General features: G+C 41.1%; 1 pseudogene; it reads left to right on the top strand.

Annotated features, from left to right (window-relative positions):
- Positions 1–295: 295 nt before the first annotated feature.
- LOC123947886 lies at positions 296–1,045 on the top strand (annotated as a pseudogene).
- The last annotated feature ends 10,298 nt before the right edge of the window (positions 1,046–11,343 follow it).

The raw sequence follows: 11,343 nt of genomic DNA, 5'->3' as shown, positions 1-11,343 counted from the left end.
GCTGAGGATATCACTGGGGATTATCAGTGTATATGATATTAATGCACCCTGTGGTACTTTGTGTGATCACTAGCAGAACCACTATAGATAGAAAAGGAAGAAAGTCCAATGACCAAACCCAGGACAATTCATCAGGAAAAAGGAGTGTGGTCCTGGGAAACCGCATGCAGGAGAAGCAACTAGGTGGGAAGAAAGTAAGCAGCTTTCAGTAGGTGAGGGTCCAGGCTGTGGCTGGAGCCCCAGTGACAAGGCTACCATGTCCTTCATGATGAGAGGTTGGGGCCTCTTGTCTCTCTTCTGTGTAGTTGATAGTGTGGGTGATGAAAAGATGGCTGACAGCATCAAAACCTTTCTCCAGGACCTTACCAAGGGGATCAAAGTCTCTGTCTGGGATATTTGTGCCATCTCAAAGCTAGATGCTCAATTTCAAGAAAAAAGAGAGGAGTAGTATTGGAGAAAGGCAAGTAATGTTTCCACACAGTGGAGAGAGGAGGCATAGTGCAGAAGCAGGAGAGTGAGCCATGCATTATTACTGGAATCTTCCAGTGCTGTGCTTGGAATGGTGGAGTAGTCCGGTATGTTCTCCAGTTGTTTCATCAAGCATTTATTCCTGAGCTTCAGTCAGTAATAGCACAAGTTATGGGTGATCCATGGCTACTTGGAGATGTTTGGTCTTGGCTGAAATTCTTTCTTATAGAAATTTCCAGTGTTTCTTGGGTACTCCCCACTACCTGTGCTTAGCAAAGTTGTCAGTGCCATTTGGATTCAGGATATAGTGGATCTGGCATTTGAAGTATCAGGGAGGATCCTCCCCCATTCCCTAGTATCAACAAAACAACTGCTCATATGCTTTTCAACGATTTGCTGCTGACTCTCTTCTTCATCCAGGGAATGTTGTGAGTCTCTTTCCCACCTATCTTGTTGCTCAGCTGGTTAGTCTTCTGCATATGCCCCTGTCTACTGACTAAACTGCTTTGAAATCCCTAGTTCAATAAAGAATCAATGCACCCACCACTATCAGTCAGAAAGTGACTGGCCTTACTAGCTTGGATGTGATTTGCCTTGGCTCTCCTCACAGGAATGCAGTCCTTATCCAGTATCAGTGGCTCCTGTTCTCTATCCTCCTTTATTTACTCATATTAACTAAATGCATGGCAATGAGCCCATGCACCTTTTCTTTTTAAACAAAGACTCTTCCATAAGACTGTCTACCTGCAGTCTGCCCTGAGCATTAATTCTCCTCAAAGCAGTTCTCTTCGCCGCATTGGTCTCCAGTTAACTGTAGGCTGCTGCCCACCTGTACCCTCACCACCTGCTACCTGTGTCCAGAGGGGCCAGGGGTAGGATTGGAAGGACCCTTGGGGGAGCTCTTCTCCCAGTTCTCCTCACCAGACTCCACCTGGGGCCCTCTGCATATTCCCTTCTCCCTGAGGAATTGGGACTTTTGTCTCTGGGGAGCACAAGGCACAATCTTCCTGACACCCATATGTGGATTCTTAACAACACCCCCTAACCTGAAAGGGCCCCAAGATTCCCCCCAGTCCTTTTCTAATATTTGCCGGCTCTGTGCGGTGACTGATTTGACATCTTCATTTTCTCCCCCTGCCATTTATGCTTTCACCTCCCTTTCCTACCCCCCACAACCATTGGATGAATGGATTTTGTAATTCTGTCTGTTACATTTTATACATTTGTTATTTTTGTTTTTGTTTTTGTTTTCTGTTGTAAGGGCCAAGGGCAGGTGGCCCCCAAATGGCCCACTTTGGCATGAAGATTATTTGGAGTTAAAAAACAATCAAAGCCCAGCAGACTCATGAAAAACATGTTATTTCCCCCTCAGCTGCCTAAAAATTTAGACAGAGGGCTTGCTCAATGAAGAGAGCTGTTGATGAGGGATAGAAGCATAAAAATATTCACCTTTAGCCCAGAAGGCTGACCTATAGCCTGCTTTGCTTCAATAAGCTCAAATACTGGGGCGCCTGGGTGGCTCAGTGGTTTAAGCCGCTGCCTTAGGCTCAGGTCATGGTCTCAGGGTCCTGGGATCAAGCCCCGCATCGGGCTCTCTGCTCCGCGGGGATCCTGCTATCCTCTCACTCTCTCTGCCTGCCTCTCTGTCTACTTGTGATCTCTCTCTGTCAAAATAAATAAATAAAATCTTTAAAAAAAAAATAATAAGCTCAAATACTGGTTGCTACATTATTATTTTTTTTAAGATTTTATTTATTTATATAAGGGAGAGAGAGAGGGAGAGAAAGCATGAGAGGGGAGAAGGTCAGAGGGAGAAACAGACTCCCCATGGAGCTGGGAGCCTGATGCAGGACTCAGTCCTAGACTCCGGGATCATGACCTGAGCTGAAGGCAGTCTCTTAACCAACTGAGCCACCGAGGCACCCTGGTTTCTACATTCTTAAAGGGTCTCATGACTGCCTGTACATCTCACTAGTAGTTAATATTGAACTGAATGATAAGCCCCAGATAAATCTTATGAGAGTAGTTTTATGAGTAGAAATTCAAAGAAGATATTTATGATCTAACAGTCCTGGCACGTCCCCACCCCCTTGAGCATTAAGCATTTAACCACCGTCTTCACATAGCAAAAATGCTGCTCTTTCTGCCCATAGGCCCCACCTCCATACTCCTCAAACTTACTGACAGGGAAAAACTGTACTCTAAGATGGTTGACCAAACCAGCAAGGGAATTCCAGTCCCTGTCTCAAAGACCTTCCGGGTTCTTCTTTCCTACCCCGTTTCCCCCGCATGCCAAAAGTATCAAGTATGCAGAAGTAGAAGGGTATAAATCCCCTTCCCTGCTTGTGCTCGGGGCTCAGAACTTCCTCTGGGCCCACCGGTGTTAAATAAACCTCCCATCCTCCAAGGTCTCCTAGTGCTACTCGGTTCTTCTGCCAGGATCCAGTCCAGGTTCTGTAACATTACTAATTTGAACAGTAAAACATCTCAAGAATCCTTTCTTGACCATTGTGTTCCATGATCCCACAACACTACCACCATAAGTAACTACATTGTGATACGAACTATGTAGGCACAGGAGGAACCCAACAAGGCCTATATGATCAAAGTCCTCTCTGTCCCCTTGTCCCAGCCCAGGAAACATTTTTTTTTTACCCTTTTTATTACATTACATTTATTCTTTCATCTTCCTATGAATTTCATTCCTTTCCTTTGAAGTCCCAGACCCCTACCCCCTTCTCTTCAGTTGAGAGTCATGTACAGACCTCATTTTGCCCATCTTTAGAATTTCTTGTCTGTGTGGATTCCTCTTATACATGAAATTAAATTTGATTTTCTCCCGTTAATATGTCTCATGTCAATTTGATTCTTAGTCCAGCTCAAAGGACCTTAAGGGGAAGAGGAAATTCTTCCTTCCCTACCCTGTGAAGCACCTACTTTGGGTGTGGGGAATGAAGGAATATCTCAGTTGTTGCTGAACACTTGTAACTCACGTTAACTTTTGGTCTCTCTTGCTTCACTGGGGCAGGGGTTGGGGGTGGGGAGCAGCCTGAGGAGATGGAACAGGAGGATAGAGAGATCTGTTAGATTTTGAGAAATGATTTTTTCTTTCTTTCTTTTTATTTATTGTTTTATTGGTTCATGTATGTACATTGCAATCATTAAAAGACTCACTTTAAAGAAAAAAGATTATTTATTTATTTATTTATTTGAGAGATTGTGCTTGGGCACACAAGCAGGGGGAGCTGCAGGCAGAGGCCAAGAGAGAAGCAGGCTCCCCGCTGAGCAGGGAGCCCCATGTGGGACTCAATCCCAGGACCCTGAGATCATGATCTGAGCCAAAGGCAGAGGCTCAACACACTGAGCCACCCAGGCATCCGGGAATGGTTTTCTTGCTTCTCAAAGAAGAAAAAGCTTTTCTTCCCTCGTGCATTACAAATTCCCCAACATGGGGAAGTACCAATTCTGTACCAGTGTCACTGCAAACAGGATACTCGGAAAACCTGAACTTTCCAGCACTGGAGATTGGAAATTAACTGCTGGCCACAGCCAGATCTGTCTAGTAATTCAAAGGAATAATGGGTGCTATAAATAGTAATTGAAGGAATAAATTTATTAAATCCCAAACCTCTGATTATTTGGTGGTTTTTGGTTTTTGGTCTTCTTGTTGTTGTTATTTTAAGAAATCATAGAGGGTTTCTTATGCAGTGGGCAGACATCCAAACAAGTATATAATTTTAAAATGTCACAGTTAAACCTGAGCTAGTCTCCCCTCCACCAAACCTCCCAGAAAGCAAGTCTGCCACTAGATAGCAATGTAAACTTTGGTAAACTCACTTAGAGTGTCTGTTTCTTTCTGTGTAAAATGAACCAAGTGAACTGATAGAACCCAAGATCTCTTTCAGCTTTGAAATTCTCATCTACCTTTTCCACCTATAGAGGCTGTTCCAGGCAGAAAACTTAAATGTTAAGAAGTTCTAAGGTCTTCTGATAATGTTCAACAAAGGTAATTTAAATAAATTAAAATATTGTGAAAGCAAAACAAATCAAAGGCTCTGAGATTTCAAGGTCCAGTTCACTACTTACTGGAAGAAAATTATACCAAAAAATAAAGAAGCAAGGATTATGGATAAAAATAGAAAAAATATAGGTGGCAGAATATATAATTGTATAGAAGTCTGAGGAATATGCAGGCTGGCAAATGAGTTTAATATTAAAATATCAAAGAAAGAGTCTGAAAGGGATAATTGAAGGTCAAGAGTAAGCCAGAGAACCGCTGACTGAAGAAGCCATAAATATACAGAACAGGAAGAAATATAGGAAATGTAAATCTATTTAAAATGTTTATTTAAACAAATGAAGGCTATAAAATTTGAGATGACTGAAATAAGGAGGAGGGAAAGTAATTAGTATTTACTGACTACCTATTATGTGTCAGGCATTGGGCCAGGTGGATTACATAACCTATGCAATTTACGACTTCCCTGAAGACTTAAAAAAGGAAACTAGAACCATCATGAATAACTATTGTTCATTATGCACAAGTCTTGAGGAGTCAAAGAAGTCTTGGTTGCCAGTCTTGAATTTCAGCAGGACCTCAACACAGGCTCATTATCTGCAGTTTGAATGTTTCTCAGATGATTGTGATGCACAGCCAAGCTTGAAAATCACAGGTCTAAAGCACACCCTTAAACTTGGTCTGTTCACATTCAACTGGTGAAAACAGTACATTGCTGTAATTGTGCAGGAGAGAGTGGGACGCTGCAGAGATGTGCAGAGACCCCCAGGAGAGCTGGAAAATGGAATGGAGAAGGGAAATCAAAGTGGTCCCTGTGGCTGGACCAGACATGGCCTACTGAGGAAATCCCACTTATCATGTGGATTCCAACTAGAATAAGACTAGAGAGAAAGATAATGTCATAATTGACTAATCTTAACTACTGGTTGGGGTAATATCAGAATTGGTAAAGCAGAGCTGGAAAGTGACAGGGTCCTCAGGATAGTCATTGTCAAGTACCAATTGTGTTATACAACAAACTCCATCCAGGTTTGGATCCAAGACTCTGTGAGTTATGCTAGCAGGCTTCCCTGCTAGGGAACAGGCTTCCCTGATAGGTAACACCATTGAGGTCCCACGGCAGCCGGGGCAGTAACAAGGACAATTTTTAGATGTGTTGTGGGGAGGAAGGATGGAAGTAATAAGAAATAGGTAGCTCAGTAGAGTTCCAGACAAGGGGGTGGGTTTCAGAACTCAGTGGCTCTCATAGTTACTGGGAACTAGAGTAAACATACGATGTCAAGTCACGGGCCCCCTCCTACTAAATGGAAATGTACAGTGACATTAAGGGGGGAATCAGAGTCTTGCCGGTCCACACCTATGAGTCTACACCAGGACTCCAGATTCCAGGCCACTCTTATGTGGAACACAGGCCCATGTGCTCCAAAAGCAGGCAACCTGTTCTGAATTCCAGCATTGCCACTATGCTTGTGTGAACTTGGCCAAGTTACTTAACCTATGTGAACCTTAATTTTCTTCCTATAAGTTGAGTATCTGAATAAGAGTTCTACCTCGTAGTGTTTTTGTTAGGATTAACTGAAGTAAGGTATGTCTATTTCACAATAAAGAACCACTCAAAAGAGTTAGAAAATGTTCACAAGGGCTAGCTGTTGCTGTTACCATGAGCTGATGAAGAAGATGAGCCAGACAATGGCTGTGGAATTGAGGGGTGGAGGGAGAGAATGGGTGGTGGGAGATGGGGGGCAAGAGGGACCTAAAGTGAGCAGATAGACAGGAAATGAGAATTTGAACTACAGGAGGACTGGAAAAGAGAGAGCATTGAAGTCATATGGTGAAGGACAGGTTAAGTGACTTGGTGATTTGGCTGTGAAGAAGCAAAGGCCCTGTCTAAACGGCCAGAGATTTGAAGCCTTAGTGACTAGGGCGATAGGGTAACTGGGACAGAAATAGGAAGTGTGCCAGGGAGAAAGTGGGAAGAAGAGGAGAGTGAGTCAGAGATATTGGGATTTTAAACTACTATGTAGAGATGAGTCAAGCCCCCAGGTGGAGTTTGAGGGATCCATCTGTCAGAGCTGAGAGAGATGCTGAGGTGGTAGTGGGGTGGGTGGTGGGGGCAGAGACACTGAGAACCAGCCTCAAGAGGAAGGCCCATAGAGAGGCAGAGAACACACCAAGCATGAGCAGAATCAGGACTCGAGAGGTGGAAGCTCATGGTTCAAAAGGCAGAAGAAATAAGGAAGGAAGAAAAAAGCAGAGGTATCAAGCACCTAAGTTGGCATAGAGCCCAGATGCAGCATGAGAATGTCATGCACTGATCACCCACATCCACCAAGGGTGATGAGGAAAACAAAGGTAAGAGAAATGTAACTTAAATTAAATCTCCTTACAGCTTGCAGCCCACTGATAGACACCTGAAACATGCAGAGTGTGACCTTCTTCAAGGAACTCATGGCTGCCTTAGTACTTAGGTTTTGTTCAAGACTGATAGTATCCTTGTCTTAATAGCAGCTGGCCCCTCAAGGTCCTGTAAGCCTTGCTTCCATATTCCTTAGAGACCTAAGCTATCCCTTACTCCCGCAAACTAAAAAGTATATAATCAGTCACTGTTCACCATCCCAGGGCAGCTCTTTCTCCCACAGGTCCTGTCCCTATCCTATAATAAAATCATCATTTTGCACCAAAAACATCTCAACAATTCTTTCTTGGCCCTTCACTCTTGAACCCAAACTTCACGTCACATCAGCCAGTGAGAGAAACAGCCTCACTTGGGCTTTAACTTTCTTCTTTGGTGAAAAGGGAATTTAACACCTGATCTCTGAGGGTGAAATGCTGTTTGGAGCTGGAGTGGTGGGGCAGAAACCAAGCTGTGTGTGATAATAGACAGAGCTCTTTAAACAGAAGGCAGTGAGGGAACACTGAATTTTTCAGAATTTTTACAGTGAAAGGAACTTGTATAATAGCTTCAAAGATCAGCAAGGTCAAAGGAAGGCAGTCCAGTAACCACAGGTGCAGAGTACTGACCTGGGTTCTAGTGGAAAAATAGAGCAGGTTCTGACAGTGGGCATAACAGAGTAAAATCAACAGAAGAATCCTCAGAGGAGGGTCCTATGTCTCAGATATTCTCAGCGAAACATCTGGTTCTTCTGGTTCTTACAAATTGAATTGAACCCACCAAAGCCTAAAGTGGCAGGAGAGCCAGAACCATGGAGTAGCTTGGAAACAAAGGCAGTCCTTAATGGAGACTATAAATATGCATTTAAATATCTTAGGGTTTTGATTAACTGCTTATGATATCCTGTGGACTAGCACAAAACCACCTTTTCAAGTCCATATGCTATAGGAACCTTATACTTTACATAACATTAAGTTTGTATGTCACCACTAAGGAAGTCAGTAGGCAACAGTCTCAATACATAAAGTGTGTGTGAGATTTCATATTCATGGACCTTAAGATGAAATAAAGTTTAATTGAGCAATAAAAGCCTAGAATTTCTATGGTGTGTTGACAGTGACAAAGCTAAGAGTTTCTTTATTATCGTGCTCTACCTTACTATAAAATTGTCTTGGCAAAACTAACCCAAATCTGAGGGTCCTACAATACATGAAAGCACATTTAAAGGAAATCGTTTAGAAAAATCTCTCAGCAGATAATCATTCAGATCATTTAGTGGGCTTGGGCCTTTAAAAACGAACAGAAGATTTCTCCAAAGAAAGATTTTCTCAGAAAAAGAAGATTGCCTTTTCAGGATGATGATGTTATTAAGAAAATGTTTTGTGTTCAAGAGTGGAAACCTTGGACTTAACAAAAACCTTTTGAATTTCAGCCCAGAAAAATCTGTCTGGATTTTGATTTAACATTTACCAAGTATATATGGTATACAGATCTAGACAGACATGCCAGACAGAGCTCAATGCTGTGAGATTAGAGTTTCTGAATTTACTTCTTCCTTAGGTCACACAGACACTAGTTTAAACACAGTTCCCTTCCAAAAGCCAATAATTGCTCCTAGACAGACTCCTTACTTTGCTATAAAACAAAGATAATAGGAAGTATTAATTTTGGTCCTCAGGAAAGTTCCTTGGTTGCTAACCCATGCATAGTTAAGAGCAATTGTTTTTGGTATAGTTTGATGGCTTATAATACATCTCAATATAAACATCGCATCGTCTCTTGATAATCATCGTGAGATGTACTTACCATCCTCATTTTTCAGGTGGGAAAAACATGACTAACTTAGGTTATTCAGTGAACTCATGATTCAGAAGTAGGTCTGCTACCACCATAGCAACATGCACGTTCTACTCCATGTAATCCACGCACATGTTCATTCATTTATTCAAAAACATTTGCTGAATACAAAGAAAGGGAATACAAAAAGCATGTCTTGGGCACAACCTAATGAGCTCCTATACAAATAGCTTGAATTTTCTTAGTCAGAATCCTCTGAAAATGACCCCTAATCTCTCTAACAAACTAAATGGGAGCCTGTAAGTATGGCATAGTTCTAGGGCTGGTTTTACTAAGAAACAGAATGGAAATAAGCATAAGTGGTCAGTGCTATTTGATATTTTCTGAATTCCTAAGGTGCCCTGTGTGGAAGATGGAATCAAATGAGTCCTAGGGACAGAGAAATTGGGAGAGGAGATGACGTGAAAAGAAGAGCAGGAGGCAGACCAAAGGAGAGAGTCAGAACATAAGAGGTTTCACAATGATCTTTCTACCTGGATCCACAGTCTTGTCAGGAAAAGAGTGACTGCCTCCTCTGAATCGACAAGCATGAAATCTAATCTGAAACTTAAAATGGAGACCACCTTGCACATATTCAGAACATGTATTTGTTGTAGACATGTAATTGAACTTCCAGAGTTGAAGTACACGTTGAACCTATGGACTTTTAGTTGGTTGAACCTTTAGAATTTCTTCATGGTCTTTAGACTCACAGGCATTAATATAATGAAGCATGGATCTTTTTTGTCTGTGATTTTAATATGTTTAATATTAACCACACTGGTATTCTGGAAGTTTTTGTTCTCAAAATTTAAGAGTGCATTCTCTATACTAAAATGATTGTAATAAGAACCACTCCATTTTATTTGTTTATTTATTAGATATGTCTTTTTTTGAGCACCTCCTAAGTGCAAGGCACTTTGCTGGGTTCTGTGGAGAAAATTAAGTTCTTAATTGTTGCTTGTTAACCCTGAAAATATAAATGGAACTACTATGTAACATAAGACTCTTAATCGAAATCATTTGAGTACTTGGATTTTCTATACCTAATATTTGATGTACTCATTAAGACAGAATAAGAATATTTAATATTCAAGCCAGAATGCTTAACATGTCAGTTCAACAAATATTTGTCACACATACCCTATGGATTCCACACCATGCTAGGCTTTGAGGATGCGCAGATAAGTATACCTCCTTTTCATGAAGCTCATTGAGCTTCAGAGCTATTAACACCAACTATGCTGCAATATTTCCTGTGGTGCCTTAGAAATGCAAGGACCTCTCACTGTGTTCCTCAGTGTTAATTTGGGACAGGACTTGGTATCTGTTATTTTTTGAAGATTTTATTATTAAATTTATTAAATTATTAAATCTGTTATTTTTATGCCTCATGGAGGATTGTAATACCGAGTCAAAGAAAAGAATCACTAGTCTCATGGAAATTATTTTGCTTATGACCTATTCTTTATTTTTCAATGAATCATTTAGTGCAGTTTCTCATATAACTAGACACACACCAGCCCTATCACCTAGCAATTTTGCTTCTATGTTACTCAAAACAAATAAACACACATATCCACAAAAGGACATGTACAAGAATGTTTATGGAACTTTATTAGTAATAGCTTGTGTGTTCAGCAAAAGGGAAATGGGGGGGTGACCCTCTGATATACAATGAAATACCACTCACCAACTTAGGAATGAACTACTGATATATACAACAATGTGAATAAATCTCAGAAAATATAATGCTAAATGAAAGAGGCATTATATAAAAACATGCATACTGGGGGCACCTGGGTGGCTCAGTGGGTTAAGCCTCTACCTTCAACTCAGGTCATGATCCCAGGGTCCTGGGATTGAGCCCCACATCGGGCTCTCTGCTCAGCAGGGATCCTTCTTCCCTCTCTCCCTCTCTGCCTGCCTCTCTGCCTACTTGAGGTCTCTGTCTGTCAAATAAATAAATAAAATCTTTAAAAAAAAAAAACATGCATACTGAATCATCCTATTTGTCTTCAGTTCTATACTAGGCAACCATGGTGGAAAATAATCAAAATAGTGATTGCCTTGAGGAGGTTGGCAGTTGAGAAAGGCCAAGAAGGAACTTTCTAAGATGATAGCAATATTCTATTTATTAATAGAGATTTGGTTATCCTGGGAAATGTGTTTATCAAAACTCAAAACATGCTGTACCTAAGAAAAGAAAAAACCTCAAAAGAAAAAAGAAAAAAAAACAGATCTTGAGCTCTAATTGGTAGTACGTAAGTTGAAGTATCTAGGGGAGGAATGTACTAATGCAGTTTACATTGCTGGATGGGAAAATGAGATAGATTGATGGATGGAGGGCAGGATAGATAGGTTTAATAAAGCAAATAGAATAAAATATCAGTGCAGAACTAGGTGGTGGGCATAGGGGTGTGCACTATAAGACTGGTTCAGCTTTTTTGTATATTTGAAAATGTTTATGATTAAATATTAGGAAAAATTATAAAAGCTTATCTACAGTAGTTAATGTTATTCCAAGCACTTTGTATGTGTTAACTCATTTGTTCTGCATAAGTCTTGTGACAGAAAGAGGCTGGTTGTCCACCAAATCTGCTACCTCTTCTCCCTGGTCACACAGATG

Source organism: Meles meles, chromosome 1 (genome assembly GCF_922984935.1).
Source record: "Meles meles chromosome 1, mMelMel3.1 paternal haplotype, whole genome shotgun sequence".
In the NCBI taxonomy this organism is placed as follows: domain Eukaryota; kingdom Metazoa; phylum Chordata; class Mammalia; order Carnivora; family Mustelidae; genus Meles; species Meles meles.
The sequence above is the reverse complement of the archived record's forward strand: the minus strand, read 5'-3'. Positions and strand labels throughout refer to the sequence as shown.